This window comes from Crocodylus porosus, unplaced genomic scaffold (genome assembly GCF_001723895.1).
Source record: "Crocodylus porosus isolate Cpor-Errol unplaced genomic scaffold, CroPor_comp1, whole genome shotgun sequence".
In the NCBI taxonomy this organism is placed as follows: domain Eukaryota; kingdom Metazoa; phylum Chordata; order Crocodylia; family Crocodylidae; genus Crocodylus; species Crocodylus porosus.
Window position 1 is genome coordinate 77590280 of NW_017728948.1, and position 19327 is coordinate 77609606.

Consider the following 19327-nt stretch of genomic DNA (forward strand, 5'->3'; position numbering starts at 1 on the left):
GCCCTGCTAGTGCCCCTCACTGCCCCTAAAGCTCCCCCAAACCTGCTGGTGCCCCTCACTCTGCCCCAAAGCTCCCCCATTACTGCTGGTGCCCCTCACACACCCCCAAAGGCCCTCCAACCCTGCTGGTGCCCCTCACTGGTCTCACAACAGCCCCTCACCCCCAGTCCTGCTGGAGGGGGCCCCCAGCTGGGGGTTTCTCACTTTGTTTGCAAACAGCTCTTGCAGACTGGAGCTCAACCAGCCTGCAGAACTCCTTGCAAAAGCAGGGAATCTGTGGGTTTCTCTGCTAAAAAAAGAAATCCATGGTTTTCTCTGTTTTTCCATGGGAAACAGAAAACCCAGATGCCATATCAAAATTCTCAATATACAACTTACCATGGTTGGCCAAACAGCTGTGGAAAAAACATGTTGTTTGTAAAGTTGTCTAAAATGCTGAAGTGCAAGCCCTCTCCTTATTTTTAGCAACAATTAAATATTCTAAATTTTGTACAGAAGTATGATATAAAAGTGAATAAGTGAGCAGGTTCTATGATCTGAAGTCTATTTACATTTTGTATGCTAGTACTAGGTTTTATTCCTGTTGCTTGGAAAATCATTTGCAACCAAGGGCCTTGTTAGACCTTATGCTATAAGCTGAAGAAATGTTAATTGGCTTAGTGTTGTTTGGCTAAGTGGAGCAGTCACACGGTCAGACGAAAAATCTGCTCTGACTGTTTTCCACCTGCGCAACTGTGACTTGCCACAGGGCTTGGTGAGCAGAGGTAGGAATAGGAGCAGGACCCACTTGCTGCTCCCAGAGGCAATGCATAGGGGGTGAATGGGGGTGCATGTACACCCTGTGAGAGTGTGGGTGTACCCCCTGACAGGCCATGCCCCCCTCTTAGGGGACGGGCAGGGGGGCAGGTGGGAGCACCCTGCGAGCGTCAGCTGGGGAGTGGGGGTGGTTCCCCCCCATCAGCAAGATTGGCCCTGGGGAACACCTGACTGGTTTCTGGGGAGGGCATGTGCCCCCCCCAACTAAGGTGGCACCAGTTGCCCATGGCTGCTCCTGCTAAGCAGAGAGTGGGCCCACCAGCATATCAGTTTCAGCAAGACCAGAAAGACCCATGGAAACAGCTTCCCTGGGGCTTTTTGGTTTCACTGAAACTGACACTGTGGTTCCGCATTGAGAACAGGGCTGCCAGGCTTATGCCCTGACAGCCCCTGCTCTCAGCACAGAGATGCTGTGTTAGTTTCAGCAATACCAGAGAACTCTAGGGCAGCAGCCCTGGAGGTCACTCACTCTGAGCTCTAAGGGGACAATACTATTGTCTCTGGAGCTCAGGTGGCACCTGCCCCACACACTGCTGTCAGCAGAAAGACAATTGAACTGGGCAGTGGTGGGAGGCACCATGGCTGCTGGGCACTCTGGGGAAAAAAGGATTGTGGCCCTTGAAGCTCAGGTAGCTGGCTGGCAGCCTGGCCAATTGGGCATGGGGTGGCGGGTACCACCTGAGCTCTGGAGAGAAAAGCATCAGGCTCCATAGAGCTCAGAGAATTCTGGGATACTGGAGGACTTCAACTTGGGTGGAACAACTGTGGGAAGTGGCCACACAGTAATGAAACAGGAACAAAATTAAATGGACTGGAGATAATCCTGCTCCAGAGTGGCATAATTCTAAGATGAATTATGAATGATTTAAGCCACTTTAAAGGTGCAGCAAGCCCAGGGTTAAGAGTTCCACAAGCTGCCTAAATTTACTGTGTAACAAGGCCCTGAGGTTATAGTTAGGCTAATAGTAAGGCCTATCTCTGTATCTCATTTGTAAAACTGAGAAGTTATTGCTTTCGATATAAGCATTCCAGAGTTCAAGTCAGAATTGCATTATGTAACAACCTGTCACCAGATCAGGAATGGATGGCAATGATAAAAGTGACTCAGGGATCAAACCCCAATATAACCTCCACAATATGAAGGGCTGGGCTCTTCCTTTGAACTAATAGTTCAAATGGATTCTGGATTCTTTTAAGGGTCTCATAAATCCTCAGAATTAGGAGAGCACATGCGGGCTAAGAATGGAGAGCATGACCTGGTAGATGGAGTTCAATTCAGCCTCTGACCCCTGTGCAGCTATAGAACAGTATACAACCTGGAGGATCTGGGATTTTTTTGTCTATGCTGGGCATTGTATTAGTCATCTTCCTGACTGGGAAGGAATTTTTTCCTCTCACTGCCAGACTGTCCATGGCAGGGTGTTTTGTTTTCTTTCTTTCTTTCTATCTTTTCTTCCTCACAGCAGCTTATGGATCTGGTTGCAGAGGTAAGATTGAGGCTGTTTCAGCTCCAGTAAGTGGCAGATTGGAGTCCAGCTCCTTGACAGCTGGAGCTGTAAGTGGACCCAGGAGATAATATCCCCTTAAGAAGATGGGGAATTCAGTATGGTACACTGAAAAGCAACTCCCTCTCCTCCTTCCCTGGGGGAAGAGTGATATAGGACTGGGGTCTGAGAGTGGCCCTTTCCCAGGTGGAATTAGCTACAGAATCATGAACTGTATGTGTTAGTCTCAGACAGTTTTCAAGTCAGTTCAGTTTATAAAGCTGCATCTTGTCTTCTCTCCTGTCTGGGACATGCACGATCTATAACCTTATCCTGGGAGGATCGTAACTGCCTCTGGCAGACCTAAGAAGTTTGACCTTTTCTTGCACATTGACAACATTTGAACAGCTTGTCATACCAATACAATGTCTCAATACATTGTATTTCATCATAGGCCCAATTCAGACCCAATTACTAAACACTTTAGATTAGACATCTGTAAGAACTACTTCACGGTCAGGGTGGCTAGGATCTGGAACCAACTTCCAAGGGAAGTGGTGCTGGCTCCTACCCTGGGGGTCTATAAAAGGAGGCTTGATGCCTACCTAGCTGGGATCATTTGAGCCCAGTTTTTTTTCTCCTGCCCTGGCAGGGGGTCAGACTTGAAGATCTATAAGGTCCCTTCCGACCCTACTTCTATGATTCTATGACTTATGTGGAATAAATAATTATGCTGGGCTCTGATGTTCCTCTACTAGGTTTTTTAGTCCACATATTCCAAACTTCACCTTTTCATACCATTTTGTTGCATTGCTAGTGTTCTCACATACTATTTGAGAAGTTCACTGTTAACTTGTATTCACCCAGTAAAATGAGGCCTTCTAACATATAACATGAATGCAAGTGTCAATGTCCATTACAGTGAAAAGGAATGTGCCACAAACAGTTGAAATGTTCATCTTCCGTTTTCTGGGAAATGGAGTGGTTTGAGTCAGTGAGAGATTTGGCTGCACAGAGAATGCAGAGCTGGGCACGCAGCAAATTTCATTTATGCAAGCCTAGATTCTGGACTCAACACCTGAAAACCAAGGCTGTGGACCAAAGTGTTTCTTCTATAGAAATAAGGAAAACTGCATCATCTCTTCTTTCCATTCCCCTCAGTCACTGAGTAGCAGGGGAATCTCTGTGGCTGCTACTCTAATCTCTGTGCTGGAGTAGATTGCTACTTCTGTGCTCAATTACAGGGATGAGGGGAATTGCCAGTGGATCATTTTCCACTGTTACAATCCAACCAGGAATGTAAACATCCTAGTGCAAGCTTCCCAAATCCTGCCTCTGTGCTATTTCTACTGCAAACAGACCATAAAGTCAAGATGCTGTGTGAAGGTAATGATTTTTGTATAAGGAGAGTACTACTGTGTAAGCAGAGGATGGTTATTATAAATACTATTTTATCACCAGAGCCAGTCTAAATAATTTATACATATTGGGGTATTGCAAGCAAGTTAGGACTGAACAACACATAACTTTACAGTATGTGCCCTGAGGAATTTTAAAATTCTATGCTTTTCAGAATTAACACTCTGTGGCTTCCCCAAAACATGCATGGACACACAAGCAGACACACATACACCTAGGTTAGCTTTAGTTCTTTCACTGTTGAGACTAATATCAATTAGCAGAGGCTCCCTATCCCAATTCAATATAAAGATGGGGAAGCACACCAAATCCCTCCCTTAGCAATTAGACACAGATCCAAAGTTCTTTTCATTTGAACTCTGTGTTATTAGCATCCCTCACAGTAGTGCTGTTTTGACAGCACTTTTCTTTGTCATATCACAGACATTGTGGAAGTAGCTGGGGATTTTCACCATCTTCTCCATAAACGATAATTACTGAAGTGCAGTAGGTCACCATAAATGCACATGTAGCCCTCATACATGCAGACAAACATACAGTGCATTTAGAGAACCGGAGTCAGCATTTCAGGAAGAAAAACCAACAAGCCACTAACAAATTTCCAGTGAGGAAAAGTAACAAGGAAGGTCATATTAGAGGCAAATTATTATGTCAAGGGGTTCTCTGAACCATGATGATATATATACAGTATGGATAAAAAGCAAATAATAGTGACCTGTGAATTATGTGGCTATAATTCTGCTGAGGGGCTCTGATAAAATACCAAATTATAAGAGCAGAGCTCAAGTGGTTTATGTAGTCATCAGAACACTCATGTGGAATTACAGCCCCATAGTTTAAAATACAGCTTTTTTAAATGACTACAGGATACAGATTGGTATATTGAATCTTTGCAAAGATGCCCCTTCATCAAAATATGCACAGTCTCTTTTACTGTGTGTACCTCCTCCCCCTCTTGTAGCTCACAGGTTGCTTCCATGTCAAATGAATTTCAGTGCTAGTGGGCAGACAGGCTTTCTCCTACCACTCCAGGTGCTTTCCATTCACAGAGTGACCACACCTAGATTAGCTGCAGAACACAGGAATAATGTGCAAACTGAAGCTTTGCCTCTTGCATAGGCTCTGATGCAAGATAGGATCCTAGCCCCTTCAGACTTGAGATACTAGCTGGCAACATTATAGAATGACAAGGAATGAAAGGAAATGTTATCAGACATAGGTAGTTACAGACAACTCAGTTAAAAAAAAATAAAACACAACATTAAGGTTGAAAAGCCAACTACTCAAAATTCAAGAGGCCATATTCTGCTCCCAGTTATTCTATCATAAATCCAGAGCAGCTCTGCTGATTTTAGAGATGGAGTCAGGCCAAAGTTTATGTTAAAGCTTAAATTTAATTATGTCCCCTTTTGCAAATGCCCTAAAACAAAGCCTTTGTACACATTTTTACTGCATGGCATAACTCTTGCCAAATAATACAGAACATAATCTAAATACCAGCTGGATTCTTCTAAGTTTATATGCATACCAAGCCAAATCCTTCAACTTTGTTGTTTTGCCTGAACTACTTGCTCCTTTTCCATCCTTCCTCTACAGTTGCCCCTTACTGCACTTTTAGTAAAAGCCACACTCAATTCTTACTTTACATAAGGTGGTAAAATAAACTAAACTGAGTCTGCCCCCCTTGGGTCAGTGTTTACTGCCTTTGATGAAACTGTTCATGGCAGTAAATGCTGTGTCCAGCAGTAAAGATCAGCAGGATCACCTCCTGAATGAAGAGTCCATTTTAATTATTATGAGAGCAGATACATTTGAAGAGGCCAAGAAACTGTTGCCTGAAGAGCTGCTGGAATGAGGGTAATTTAAAATTGAAAAATGTAGAAACTGAAAATACATGGGAAGATGTTAAAAAACCCACAATGGAGAGAAGGAAATAGAAAAGTAATACAAGAATTGTTTTGTATCAAGAGAATGCATATAGATGGATCGTTGTGAAAAGAAAATGAGTTCACAGTGACTAGTCTGATTCAACTGGCTGGTTTTGACAGGATTTCTGCAAGGCTCAAAAACATATATAAAATATTAGAAAATCAAATAGTTACTGATAGGTATTATATTGGAAGATCACAAATCTTGCAAGAGCTGTACACTGAGCTCTTTAACACATGTCTTTTAAAGCTTTCATGTAATAGCAGAAATCATCTTTTCTTGTAAGACTGCACCAATGGCCATCTAAGAAGTCATTTATCATCTAAAGGTGAAATGTACTATTCTCACATTTTTTAAAAGAACACAGCTTCACAGCAACAAGTATAACTGAATATCAACTTGTATGAGTTTAAGGATCAATTACATTTCAATAAGCCATGCAGTCACAAGGTGGGCAAACCAAAACCTGGTGCAGCATGGTCCACCTTGGGACAAAAAACCAGCATCATACTTATAGGCTTGGCAGTGCTACACTCGCTAGCACCATAACTGAAAGAGATTTAGGGGATCTTGATGGACCACAAGATGAACATGAGCCACCAATGCAATGCCATGGCTGGCAAAGCAACGAAACGCTGGCATGCATCCACCGACGCATCTCAAGCAAAATCAGGAACATCATCCCCGTGGTTTACTCTGCTTTTGTGATGCTGCAGCTGGAGTACTGCATCCAGTTTTGGGCTTCCCCCACTTCAGAAGGGATGTGGATAAGCTTGAGAGAGTCCAAAGGAGAGTCACCTGTATGATCAAAGGCCAAGAAAGCAAGCCTTAGGAGGAGAGGCTGAGGGGCATGTGATTCTTCAGCGTGGAGAAGAAAAGGCTCAGGGATGACTTGGTGGCAGCTTATAAGTATATAAGGGGGGTGCATCAGGATCTGGGAGAACAGTTGTTCACCAGGGCTCCCCAAGGGATAACAAGGTCTAACAGCCACAAACTCCTGGAAGGCCAGTTTAGACTAGCCATAAGGAAAAACTTCTTTACTGTCTTAGTGTCCAGGGTCTGGAACAGACTCCCACCAGAGGTGATGCAAGCACTTATTCTGGATTCGTTCAAAAGGCACTTGGATGTTTATCTTGCTGGGATCATTTGGCCCCAGAAGACTTCCTGCCTATGGGGGCTGGACTCAATGATCTCACAAGATCCCTTCCAGCCCCTAATGTCTATAAAGTCTATGAAGCTACTTGGTACAAGGACTCAGCTGAAGAGATCAGTAAATATTCTTGCACTCTCTAGCCAGTAAAACATGCTCTGCTCTAGTTGGACACCAATTAGCCTGAGTTACTGACTCTAGGATTTGAGTTAGAATTGGCTTCTAATGGCTAATGATATATTTGACAATCAGGCCCATATATTATAGCATATGTAGATGACACACTAGGTAGCTGGTTATAGAGGGCTGTGGATAGAAGGGAAAATGAGGCAATAGCAGCTAGATAACTGGCAACTAGATCTGCACATATAAAGATCAATGAATACATCCGAAGCCATACATTCAGAAAGCTCTGAGATTTCCCAGGAATGCAAGGCCTTACGTGTTTTGCAGACACTAGATGCTTTGTATCTTCTAACCTAGCCTTAAGCTACTTTTCTGAAGAAGAAACTACTATGGCAAAGTACTCTAGCACTTGAAAACAAAGAATGCAGAGTAGAATTAGGATAGGACAGAAGGGTCCTGTAGGTGGTAAGGAAGTGGTTACAGGCCTGCCTAGGAGGACTGGGACAGTTGATGAAGATAATTGGCTGGACCAGGGAAAGTGAAAAGGTCCCAGGGAGAGGAGGAAGGGGAGAGACCGAGACCCGCCTATGTGGTTAGTAGGTACAGCACTAAGTCTGGTACTCTCTCCAGGTCTTGGAAAAGAACACAGGGTTTGGTTTAGTCATTTATTATGTAATTATTTTATGCTTCATATCATCTCCTGTTGGGGCAGGTTTGCACTAGGGAAAATGGCAGCTGTAGTGTGTTACTGGGCAACTCACTATAGCCCCCTTTACATGTTACACTTAAGGCATGATTAACCAGGTATTACTGCCTTAAGTTATGACCCAGCTACACATTCAACCAATTAATGGTTGATAAAACAAGCAGTAAGATAGAAAGTTATTACACCAAAAATATGTAATGACTTTGTAGCTTATTCTAATGACATGATTAGTTAAGCATGTGGTCAGGTACTCCACTGTTGCTGGAAAGCCCATCAACTGGGGGGGCTCCCAGCCACAGAAGTGAACCACCTGCTACCATCCCCACAGCAGACAACACTGAATATGTCTCTTACTGAGCTTTATTGTGAGTTTAAACAAACCCCAACATTCTCAGAAGGGGAAAAAAGCATCAAATTCCAGGTATTTTCCACCTGAGGCATGATAAAGATTCTACAAGCCTGGTTCACCCTGAAACAGTTTAATCATATAAGGGAAACAAGGTTCAATGAAGGGATAACAATTGAAGAATTTGGCTTCTATACCTGGTTTCACCTGTTACCTTGAACAAGCCATTTCACCTCTGTTTCACTTTCCCTATATCTATCATTTTGTTAGTGATACTTTTCTTGAGAATTTGGGCTATACTACTGTTCATATTATTTGGGTGAGTTTAAAAGTTTTACATAGCTCTGCTGAGGATTTTTTAAAATGCACCTGATAGTCTTCAGTTATTTAAAGCAAATGTCAATGATCTAATCTATTTTGTTAAAAAAATTGCTTGGGTGAATCCTCCCCAGAGATTCCCCTAACCTTGTGATGTATATTTCCTTCCACAGATGATGATGTTGACTTTGACAACAAGGATTTTGCACAAGGATTAGAATGCAAAGGGAAATACTACTGATTTTGTTTCTTAGGGTAGAAACAGATGTCACCTTTGTGTCACCATTAAAAATCTTATGGTGGTGCAAAGGCCAAGCAAACAGATGTCCATACCCCTGTTGCACCACAAATGCCCAAAATTTGTTGCAGAAGATTAGGTTTATGGTAGCAGAGTGCAGTCAGCCCAGAGCTACTTGCACTCTCCAGGCACCACAGGCAGGCACTCTGGCTCTTCAGGGGCCGGATCCTGTACATTCTGGGAATGGGAATTATGTGAACAGCAAGGAACTTTTTTTGCAATAGAATTTGTGCAGAGGCAGAATTTGGGAAGCTTGCACTGGGATGCTTACACCCCCAGTTGGATTGCAAGAGTGGAAAATGATCCATAATTCCCAAAGGATCAACGTAGACATAAGGAAGGGAAGCAACATAGCCTAAGAGAGAAAATAAATGAGATACATGAGCTGCTTGATTGGGTGTGGTGTAAGGCCAACAAATTGCAAGTCCAACACAAAGTGGGATCCAAGACAAGATGTTTCAGTGAAAATCAGTTTTTTCCTGTTCTGATGAATAACAATTTCACTTTGTAGGAAATGAAGACTACCTGATATTTATCAGTAATGTACAAGGGATAGATCCAAAGCCTTTGATGTTCACAGAATTATCCATCAAAGGTTCTTTGGTATTCTGAGATGCATCACTTCTACCTGGCCTTCCTAACAAAGGGATGGGATTAATTTTTAACTAGAGAATCTATCCCACCTAGGTAAGTATCTGCTTTGTATTCGAGTTTCCTTGAGTTTAAGAGAAGAATACCTGTTGAGGCCATGGCTTAACAAGTAGAATGTTGATTGTGGCACTAACCTGTCCTGGAGCACAGAAGAAGGGATCCTTGAGAACACAACTTTTTGGAAGATACTGCAACTAATTTTACATGTAGCATGAGAGAGAGTTTTTCTATGAAGCTAATACTTGCATCCAATATATCAACAGCCCTTCTTTTATTAAAAGGCCAATGGCCTGGCTAGGTGGTTATATGGCTACAACATTCCACTCCACAATGGCTTCGCCAGGCCTTTGTGTTTACTCTTCACATGACAGTGCAGGCAAACACCCATTACCTATCATCATAAGCATTCTGCCTGACCTGGCACCTAATGAAGGTTCTTCACCCAATCATGGACATATTTATAGGTCATGCAGTGTAGAACTGTTTCTTGAGAATACTCTCTTACAATTTAAGGGATTTAAGGATCACAAACGCTTTTTTTTTGTGGCTTATATTTGTGTATCTTCTGAGTACTGCTCTCCTTCTGCTACTCAGGTGAGAATCTGGGGTTGGGTGTGTGCAGTCAAAAGAGATGACTTTACAGTGAACAGCAATTAGTAAGTGGTGAGAAGCAAAAGGTGCCTAATTCCTCCTTAGGTGCTAACGTAAAAGGTATGCACTTGGGCTCACATCTGTTGCCATGCACCCAGGACTTCAAACAGTTTGCTATGGTGGGGGTGTGTGGAGGAATACATAACAACTTACTATACTCAATGAAGTGCCCCACAGATGCTACGAAATCTGTTCCAAATGACTGGACTTGGCTCCACTGGCCTTGAAGGTAGAACATTCATACATGGCAGATATCCCCTTCAACATCCCCATCCACCCAAATGCTCCTTTTGGAATCAGGAGATCTGTTTTGTGTGTTGCAAGAAATTTGTCACCCAGCCTCCTCTTTATATATATAAGTGACATTGCATGACAGCTGCCATGTGCAGGAGGATGTGGGAGCAATCAAAGCCCAGTGACAGGCTCTAGAAGCAAGATGAATAGATTAAGAAATGTTGTGCTCAATGACCCTGCTGTTTTATGTGCATACCTGTATTTTCAGGTTTTCCCATCACATCCTCCCACACAACTCCATAAAAGTGAGAGCAAATATATTAAAAGGAATGGCAAGATATTAACATGTTTCAATAAAATGCCTATAAAAATCACATGTGCACATAGACACTTCTCCTGCAGCACAAAGAGCTTTATTGAAAAAGATTTCCCAGCACCAAAAGCAGGGAGGTTTTATTGATATTGGGTGCCTAAGGACAGAAAAAGTATTTTATCTAAGAAAAAAATCCCCAAAATAAAATCATTACCATGTTTATTTGAATCCAAAATAAGGTATTTTCTCCATTTACCATGGAGAAAAAGCCTCTGGTCTTCCATTTAAGTACAATGTGACAGGCAGGCAGACAGCTGCTGTGGTGCTGGCTCTGGCCTTGACCCAGGGTTGGGGCTGAAGCTGCAGCTACTGCCTGCCCACTGCTATCTCTGCCCCCAACCATTTTTCCTCACCCACAGACTGCTCCTTCCCCCAAGCTTGCCCTCTGGCTCTGACATAGCTCTGGCTTAGGACACAGAAAATATGTTTGCTCTGGCCCTGACCCAGCCTGGTAACAGCTGTTGCAGTGGCAGCAACTCCATCTGGACCCTACCCCCAGGTACTGGTCAGGAGCGGTAGATGCCAGGGAGTGCAGGCATGAGGAGGCAGGTTGCAGGGGGACAGGGAGGTAGGTGCTGTGGGTGGGGGAAGGAAGAGGCACAGGGGGGAAGGTACCAGTGGGGGCTAAGCATGGGGGGTAAAGGGAAGGGGGTCAGGCTGATTGCCCCCAATGCCTCCCCCACAACCTGTCCTTCTAACCACCTGACTCCCAACTGCCTCCCCACCACCTAGCCCCCCCACTACTTCCTCCCTTCCCTGCTGCAGCAGTGAAGGGCAAATGGATTCAAGATGACCCTCCAATAATTAGATTCCATACATGGAAAATGATAACAAATGTATACATTTTTCATGTATAGAATCTAATTATTAGGGGGTCATCTAAATTTAAGGACATCTTGCATTCAGGTAAGCATGGTAATTTCAGTCTCCATAAACAGTGGACTTGACAGGACTTTCTAGCATCTGATTGTTACATCTTAATTCAGAAAAGATACATAAAGCCCATGAGCATCAAAGGGAGACTAGTTCTTTTCATAGCTTCAGTGTGTTTTAAACTGTCTCGTCCACTTAGATGTTTGAAAGTACAAGGAAACTTGTTTGCAAAATGGCAAAAGTTGTTATAACCTGTTCCTATTCTTCATGTTCCAAGATGGGCCTGGAATTAGCATTGTTATTGTTTTACTCTGTTGCATGTTTATGTGCTGGTGTTATCAGTTAAATCACTACAGCTCAGAAGGCTGATTGTTTTCCTGGCACTGCAGAGACCATAAAACGTTGATGTGTTTTATGCCTTAATAAAGAGAGAAGAGTAGAGGGTATTTGTCCCCACCCCTACTTTCACTCCTATGCACTGGCCAAGAACAAGTTCAATCTTACTCCAGCACTGACAGAAGTGTTATAAGTTCACTTCATTTCCCCTCTCTTCTACAGCAGCTAGAGGAGCTGTGAAGATACAAGGAGATTTATCCTGAACATCATATAAGGAGGTGTTGTAGAGTTCATACAAAGATGCAGGATGGAGCTAGACTGTTCTCTATGGTGGCAGATGACAGAACAAGGAGCAACGGTCCCAAGTTGTAGCAAGGGAAATTTAGGTTAGAAATTAGGAAGAATTTTGTCATTAGTAGGGTAGTAAAACACTGGAACAGGTTACCCAGAGAGGGGTGGAAGCTCCATCCTGGGAGGCTTTCAGAACCCAACTAGACAAAGCTTTGGCTGGGATGAACTAGTTGGGGGTGGTTGTGCCTTGAGCAGGGAGTTGGACTAGATGACCTCCTGAGGTCCTTCCCAACCCTAACTTTCTATAATTCTATGCACTGCTCCATTTTCCTTGAAGGTAATATATCAGGTTCTCTGCCGACATTGTCCTCCCCTACCAAATTTCCATGTCCCAAGATAGACAGTAGTTTAAATACCATGCTAGTTCCAGGTGAAAATTACATAATTATTTCAGGCCCACCAAATGTTAGCTTTCATTTTACAAAATTGGGGTGGTAAGTTTTTTTGTTCTTTTGTTTCAAAGAGGAACACATAAGGCTAATTCCTTGCCCAGACGCATATAGTTCCCAGTCCACTGACTATATATTCATATACAATCTAGCCTTTTGTAATGCAGATGATTCTCCTTACTTGACAACATTGTTCAGGTAGGTCAGATTTGGGATTAAAAATAATTTATGGTGTCCTTTAGATATGCCCTTGCAAACAGGAAAGCTGCAATAACTGTGGGCAGATAGTCAAGTTCCTTCAGTACTAAGAATCCAATGTGTAATTCCTATGACCTTGATGATTGTATATTACTATCATGCTTTTGCTCAGTGCTTTTGCTTTGATAATTCCAGTGATCAAATGCACAAGATCATTCCTCCTATCCCATTTCACATTTTGGATTATTTGAATATAGCAATTCATCTTTCACGGATTTCTGAGTATAGCATACAGCCACTTACAAGTTATTTCCTCAGCTGATAGCAATGGTGACTAGAGAAACATGGACTATTTTAACTCTTAATATATTGTATTCTTTTCAAGACCTGCCTGCAATCATAGAAGATTCCAATGCAGATTTTGTTTTCTTGAGGCAAGAACTGTTGAACAGTAATATAAGCTCTACCTTCAGCATATATGCATTCCCTCTCTCTGTTTCTCCCTCCTTATCTTGCACACACATATAAAGATGAAACTCTTTACTTTAAACTCCTCTGAACTTTTGGACTTCAAGTGTCAATGGAAATAGCTATAAAATTCATCCCACATAAATATTAATACCCATTTCAGTGACATTTCAAGCATTTTCTCTCCTGGCAATATCTTTACTTTCATCTCATCTGATAATTCCAATGAACAGTAGCAGGAAAGATACTATAAAGGAAAAGAATCCAATTTTGTTTCTTTCAAATTAAAAATGGTAAATGAAGAAAACCACATTTTATTTTCCTTAAGAGATGGAGGATTCTTCATGTCAATTTTGCGGAATAAATAGTTATGATCAATTATAAAAACATTTAACAAGAACCATGAGAAATTTTAAAATATGCAGTACAGAGTGAAGCAACCAGCAAAATGACACACAAGATTTCTTGATAGAAACAGGCTTTAAATAAAGGTTTAATGAAACTGTACTAAAGGCATTAGAGTGATCATTGAACTAAGTCACTAAGAAAAGAGCTTGTGGATTCAAGGTGATCCTTGATGCAAGTTTCACTCAGTTTGCTTATGTACACACAGAAAAAAGTGTACCTATTCTTTGCTTAGTGGTATATACAAAGCTGTATTTTTCTTTAGTTTATTTTGTTCTCAGCACACAATAGGTACTTTTAGCCTCAATAGACTTCAATGGTAGCAACAGCTCCTCCACCCCCTGCAAAATGTGGTATATTTTTCATGGAGAACACTTAAAAATACTGTATTTCTTATAGTAAGCAACTGGCAGTAAGAGGTTATAGGTCTTGCTTGGAATTCTGTCATTTTGTGACCATCAGAAATTTGTTTCATGATAGACTCTATTCTTATTTATATTATAGTGGTATAAATCCAGAATAACTTAACTGAAAGTAGTAAAATTTCTCCAGATTTTCAGTAGATATCTGAAAACAGCACTTAATCCAATGCACCTCCTTTCCCCCCTTCTGTAAAACAGGAAAATGCCTCAACACAGTGCTATGAAGTTTCCTTCATTAATAGCTGAATTCTTTGATATTTTCTGAATAGTACTAATGTTCTGCTCAATATTTTAATTAACTCTGCAAACCAAGAATCAGTGTAATACTGAAGAGTTAAGAGTGTATCTTAAGAGAGTTGAAGGATAGTGGGAGGTACGTAGAAAAAGAAAAGTGGTCACCTGCAGAACCTTGGACAGCAGCTGCTTTATCAGATTCCAGGCAGAAAATATAACAACTGCTTTCAAAACTCTCTACAAAATGAGTAAGTACTGGATGCACCACTTTAAAATAGAGTGATGCTATTTTAAAGAAGTGAGTACTCACATGGCAACTATATAATCTCCCCCTCATTTTCCCTTCTCCTTATTGTACAATTTAGGATGCTCTACCTAAAGAATGGAGGAAGCCTAATGTTAAAAGAAAATAGAGAAACTTAGTAGTAATGTTTCTTCTTATATAGGCATTTAAAACATAATTCATGGCCCTTTACCTTTATTTCAAAGATAGCTGAACTCTCTTTTTGGCATAAAATGTAATCGCCAGAAACACGTCACTCTGAAATTGGCATCTTCTTTCTTGTAACATCAGCTCTTCATGTTTTCAAGCACTAAGTGCCACACAAAACCCATTTGTTTTTCTACAATTTGAGAAGCTGAGCCAACACTGTTATGGAATAGTGACCTGGATTCTATTTTGTTTCATGCATTATCAACAAACTGTTGAGTAAATTCCAACTGCAGAACCTTTATTGCTGGGGATGTATGGGAAAGGAAAAAAATAGAAAACAGCTAAATTAATAGATTGGAGGCTGGCGTTGCAGTGCTAGCCTTTAAATCAAGCATTAATCATTCATGTATTAATCATGTTGCATAAGAAAGTCCATGAGGGGACAATAAACATGGACCCCCACAAAACTGTTTTTGTAGTTCCTTTTCAGATTACAGCTCCTTTCCATTAATCCCTCTTGTAGGACAAGCTCAACCAAGCTAACAGAATACACAGCTTCCTAGCACAGCAAGAATGTTATCTAGGAACACATATCCAGAGCAGTGCAAGGGGACAAATTACAGGTTCAAATGCAGAGTGAGACATAGCCCCTACCCAAGGGCTTACAGTCTAAAAGGAAAAGATGGAGAGAAGATTGGAGGGCAAACAGAGGGAGGTAAAGTGACTTGTCCAAGGTCACAGAACAGCACAGGCAGGAAGAGAACTGAAATTACCCAAATTCCAGACCTGTACCCTCTTGGCTATGCCAAGCTATATCCAAAAATAGCTTAAGCAAAAACATGGGCAACTAGTGCCTCCTGAGCCAGGGGGGCACATGCCCCCCCCCAGCAGCCAGTCAGTGACCAGGGGTGGGGTGTGGAGTCCTCTTGTGTCTGATCTTACTGACTGGAGGGGAATCCTCCTGTGGCTAATCATGCCAACGCAGAAGCAGAAGTGGGGCACTCGGAAGTGCCAGCTGTGCTCTTGGAAATGAGCTGCCCCCCTGGAACCTCCACTCCCTGGCCAGTGCTTCCAGGGGAGGCACCGGCACCCCTGTCTGCCCCCCCTGCCATTGCCTAAGTGAGGAGTGCTGCTGTCAGAGGGTGCACCGGTGCTCTCAGGGGGTGCACGTGCACCCCTGTGCATCCTCTACATGTCACCACTGAGCAAAAGTAAAAAATATAAATAAAAAGGATATATATTTTTTGAAAACAGAACAAGCCTCTGAGGTAGTGGTAAATCATAAATATACAAGCCTTGGACTTAAAACTGCAGTGCTAGAGAATTGTAGGTAACTAATGCAGCTATTTCTCACTGCGACAGCAAAGGTCATGTGCATTCTTCATAACAGTACCACATGAATCTTCATCTCCATTTCATCCTCTAAAGCTGAAACAGCAAGCCTGTTGCTGGAGCTCATTAGTGTGATACAGGTGTTGTCAGAGAAGACAGAAAAATATTCATGCTGCGCGGTTCTCAAGCTATTTGTTTTATAATAAATGAAGTCTGTGCTCTATTTTAAAGCAGCACTTGGAATGCTAGGTGCATCATTTTTGTGAGGGTTTTTTTTTAACTGTTATTTTTCTTTTTGCTCATTTGGACTGTGGGCACTGAATTGGGATTCATTTACACTGAGCAGAGTATGGCAGAGCTCATACCCAAGGTATCACTGATATTACTTAGCTTAAAGTACCCAAGGTATCATTGATATTACTTAGCTTAAAGGACAGAAAAAACAAGAAATACATCCAAAGGAAACCTGATTACTATAGATTTTGCATTGTTTATTCAATACCTGCCTACAGGTTTGCAACATTTTAATACACATTAAGAAATAATGGAGTTTTATACCCTAAAAATCCATCACCTAATATTACCGTTTGTCATAGATTTTTGTCATCATCAAGCCCTTTCCTGGCAAAACCCCCTTGCACCGACTTTTAATCTAAAAATAAACCTAACCAGAAGGCAATTGCTTTTATTTGGTTTGTGTTCTACAACCTTCATGGCATTTCTTAAAGTTAGGTTCTGCTCAGAAAAGTGGGACTGAGAACAAACAGCATCATGGGGTTCTAACTGTTGTTACATCTCTCTGAAGCTATATAAAGTTTACTTATTTTATAAGAGAGGCATTTTTTTCTATCAGCTTTCTAGGCTCCAACTAGGATCCTGTAACAGGATCATGTCCTCAGGGGCAGCCACAATGCTCCCTGGTAGACACGCAGTTCCTGCCCTGCTCTGGCTCTAGGGTACCCTCCCTTCCTTCCCGCCTGCCACATCTTGATTTTCTTAAATAATTTTGAAAGGAGGACTGCCCAAGGGTCCACTGTCCTCCTGCCAATGGATTCTTCCCTGTCCCCACTGGTCCCACTCCAATCCTCACACTATGTTGGCCCTCCTAGCCCACACATACCTCCAGGGCACTTCTTGCCTTATAGGTTATTCATGGTCTCCAGCCTCCTCTACAGCCATACCCATGCCTCACAGGTGTTCTGAGTAAATCAGTTTAGTGGGCAGTCACAGCCCCAGTCTAATCTTCTGCCTTGGCAGACTTCAATGTTGTAGTCAGTATCTGCTCCTCCTGGGCTACTGGGACCCTGGCCTCAGTATCTACCCCTTGTAGGCTACAGGCCCCTGACCTGGGCTCTGCCTCTCTCAGGTGTTAGGCCCTTGGACCTGTCTATGCCCACCTTGGGCACTGGGTCCCTGGCCCTGTGTGTGTGTGTGTTTGTGTGTGTCTTTTTCCCTTACTTGTTGGGCCCCTGGCAGAGTTCTCACCTTCTCAGAGTATTCTTCAGCTTTCTCCTGTCCCTGAGTGGCTCAAGCCTTATATGCCTTTCTGGCACTAGTGGCACCTTTATGATTCCTGCTAGTCCCAACCCAAACTGCCATTCATAAGTGTAACAAAAGAATAAGCCCTCTTGGCTATAACACCAATTCCTCACTGGATGCATCTGCATGTTTATTAATGCACCATAATTACAGCACATTGTTTAGTACCTGTAATACCTGCCTACCCAGGGGTAGCCCAAGAATCTATTAGGAGCTCTTCTTCATCTCTTTTGCACTGGAGATATTTCCACTGAAGTCTCCAAGGTCAGACTGCCTACTCTGACTCAGTCACTGGCTTCATGTGCTGCTCAAGCCCTCCCCACTTCTGGTCAGGTATGTTCTCATGTAATGACTCAGCTTTAGACAATCACCTGAACATTTAGATGCTAATTAGACTTGAACACTCAAAACCGTTTGAGGTTTAACCCTTACTATGGATTATAATTAAATCCACTACGATTTAACACACACACACATGCATACACACTCTAATTTATACTCCTCTTCCATCTAGTTTTCCAGGTAACAAAACTTACTGAGGCTGGTGATGAGAGAAAACATTGTCTTTTGTAAAACAAAATAAAACACCCCACCACCATCACCATCACACTCCCAGTGGTGATAAGATCAAAACAGTTTAGACATTTTTGATTAAACTGTATTACTTACTGTGGCAGAGCGCCTCTGGTGTCCACCACTTTAAGAGCCTGAAGAGGCAACCAGCAGGTGCAGCCCAGTTCTGATGAGCAGCCATTATAAGATTCAGGCCAGCAGAGCTGGAGGCAGCATTCTGCTCCCTATCACTGAGGAAACAGCATCTCCTGGTGGAGCTGCTGCTTCAGTAACACTTGGAGGTAAGGGTAAGGGCAAGAGCACACAGGGATGGTTAGGAGGCTCTTGGTCCTGGGCATAACTTAAAACTGCACCCTGCTGTGGATGGGTGACCTGGTGGGGCTGTTCATGGTGGAACAGTTCCTCAGAAATGCCAGGCTAGTTACCAGCTTGGTGGAAGGCGAGTAGGGGCACCTAAACCCCAGCCCTCACCTTTTGGTGGGTCATTTAACACCAGAGGCAGTTGGGGGTCAGGCACGGCTGCAGCCACTTGAGTCTGTGTGGGGTGCAAGACCCTGGAGAGTGAGAATAGCAGGCCAGGCTTGCTGGGGGGTGGCACCTGAGCCTGTGGGGGGGGGCAGTGTTTGACCCCAAGTCCCAGCATAGGGGGTGGAGTATGTGCATTGGTGGAGGTGGAGGTGTATAGCAGGGTGCAGTGGGGCACCTAATGGTCTGCACCAGAGTGGTAGTTGGGAAAGAGGGGCCAGTAGTGAGGCCCTGTGAACGGGGGGCCTGAGAAGAGGCCCTGTAAGGAAAGGGCAAGAAGTGGGCCCCTGGTGAGCAGGAGGCTTGAGGGTAGGCCCTGCTAACATGGGGCCCAGGGTAGGCCCAGGTAAGCCTTCAGGTGCCTGAGACCACAGGTGCACCAGAGGCCAATTGGGTGGGGCAGCTGAGGAAATGCCATGAGTAAACAATGGGGCAAGTCAGGAGCCCCTAATTTAGAGCAGCTGGGTGAGCAACTCGGTGAGTGGCCAGAGGCAGAGCCATAGTTTCATAGTTTCTAGGGTCGGAAGGGACCTGAGCAGATCATAGAGTCCCACCCCCTGGCATGGCAGGAAAGAGTACTGGGATCAAACGACCCCAGCAAGATATATATCTAGCCTCCTCTTAAAGACCCCCAGGGTAGAAGCCAGCACCACTTCTCCTGGAAGCTGGTTCCAGATCCTAGCCGCCCTGACCGTGAAGTAGCGCCTCCTGATATCTAGCCTAAATCTATCCTCTGTCAGCTTGTGAC

At 43.1% G+C, this 19327-nt stretch overlaps 1 protein-coding gene and 1 long non-coding RNA gene across 7 annotated transcripts in view; both read right to left on the reverse strand.

Moving 5' to 3' along the window:
- The window catches only part of ARHGAP24 (Rho GTPase activating protein 24), a 407100-nt gene that overhangs the window by 26251 nt on the left and 361522 nt on the right, over positions 1–19327 (reverse strand). The window lies entirely within an intron of this gene.
- LOC109322053 lies at positions 15832–16429 on the reverse strand. Its single transcript, XR_002104291.1, has 2 exons — positions 16364–16429; positions 15832–16327 (listed from the first exon to the last, which is right to left on the reverse strand). It is a non-coding gene; the product is annotated as an uncharacterized LOC109322053 (long non-coding RNA).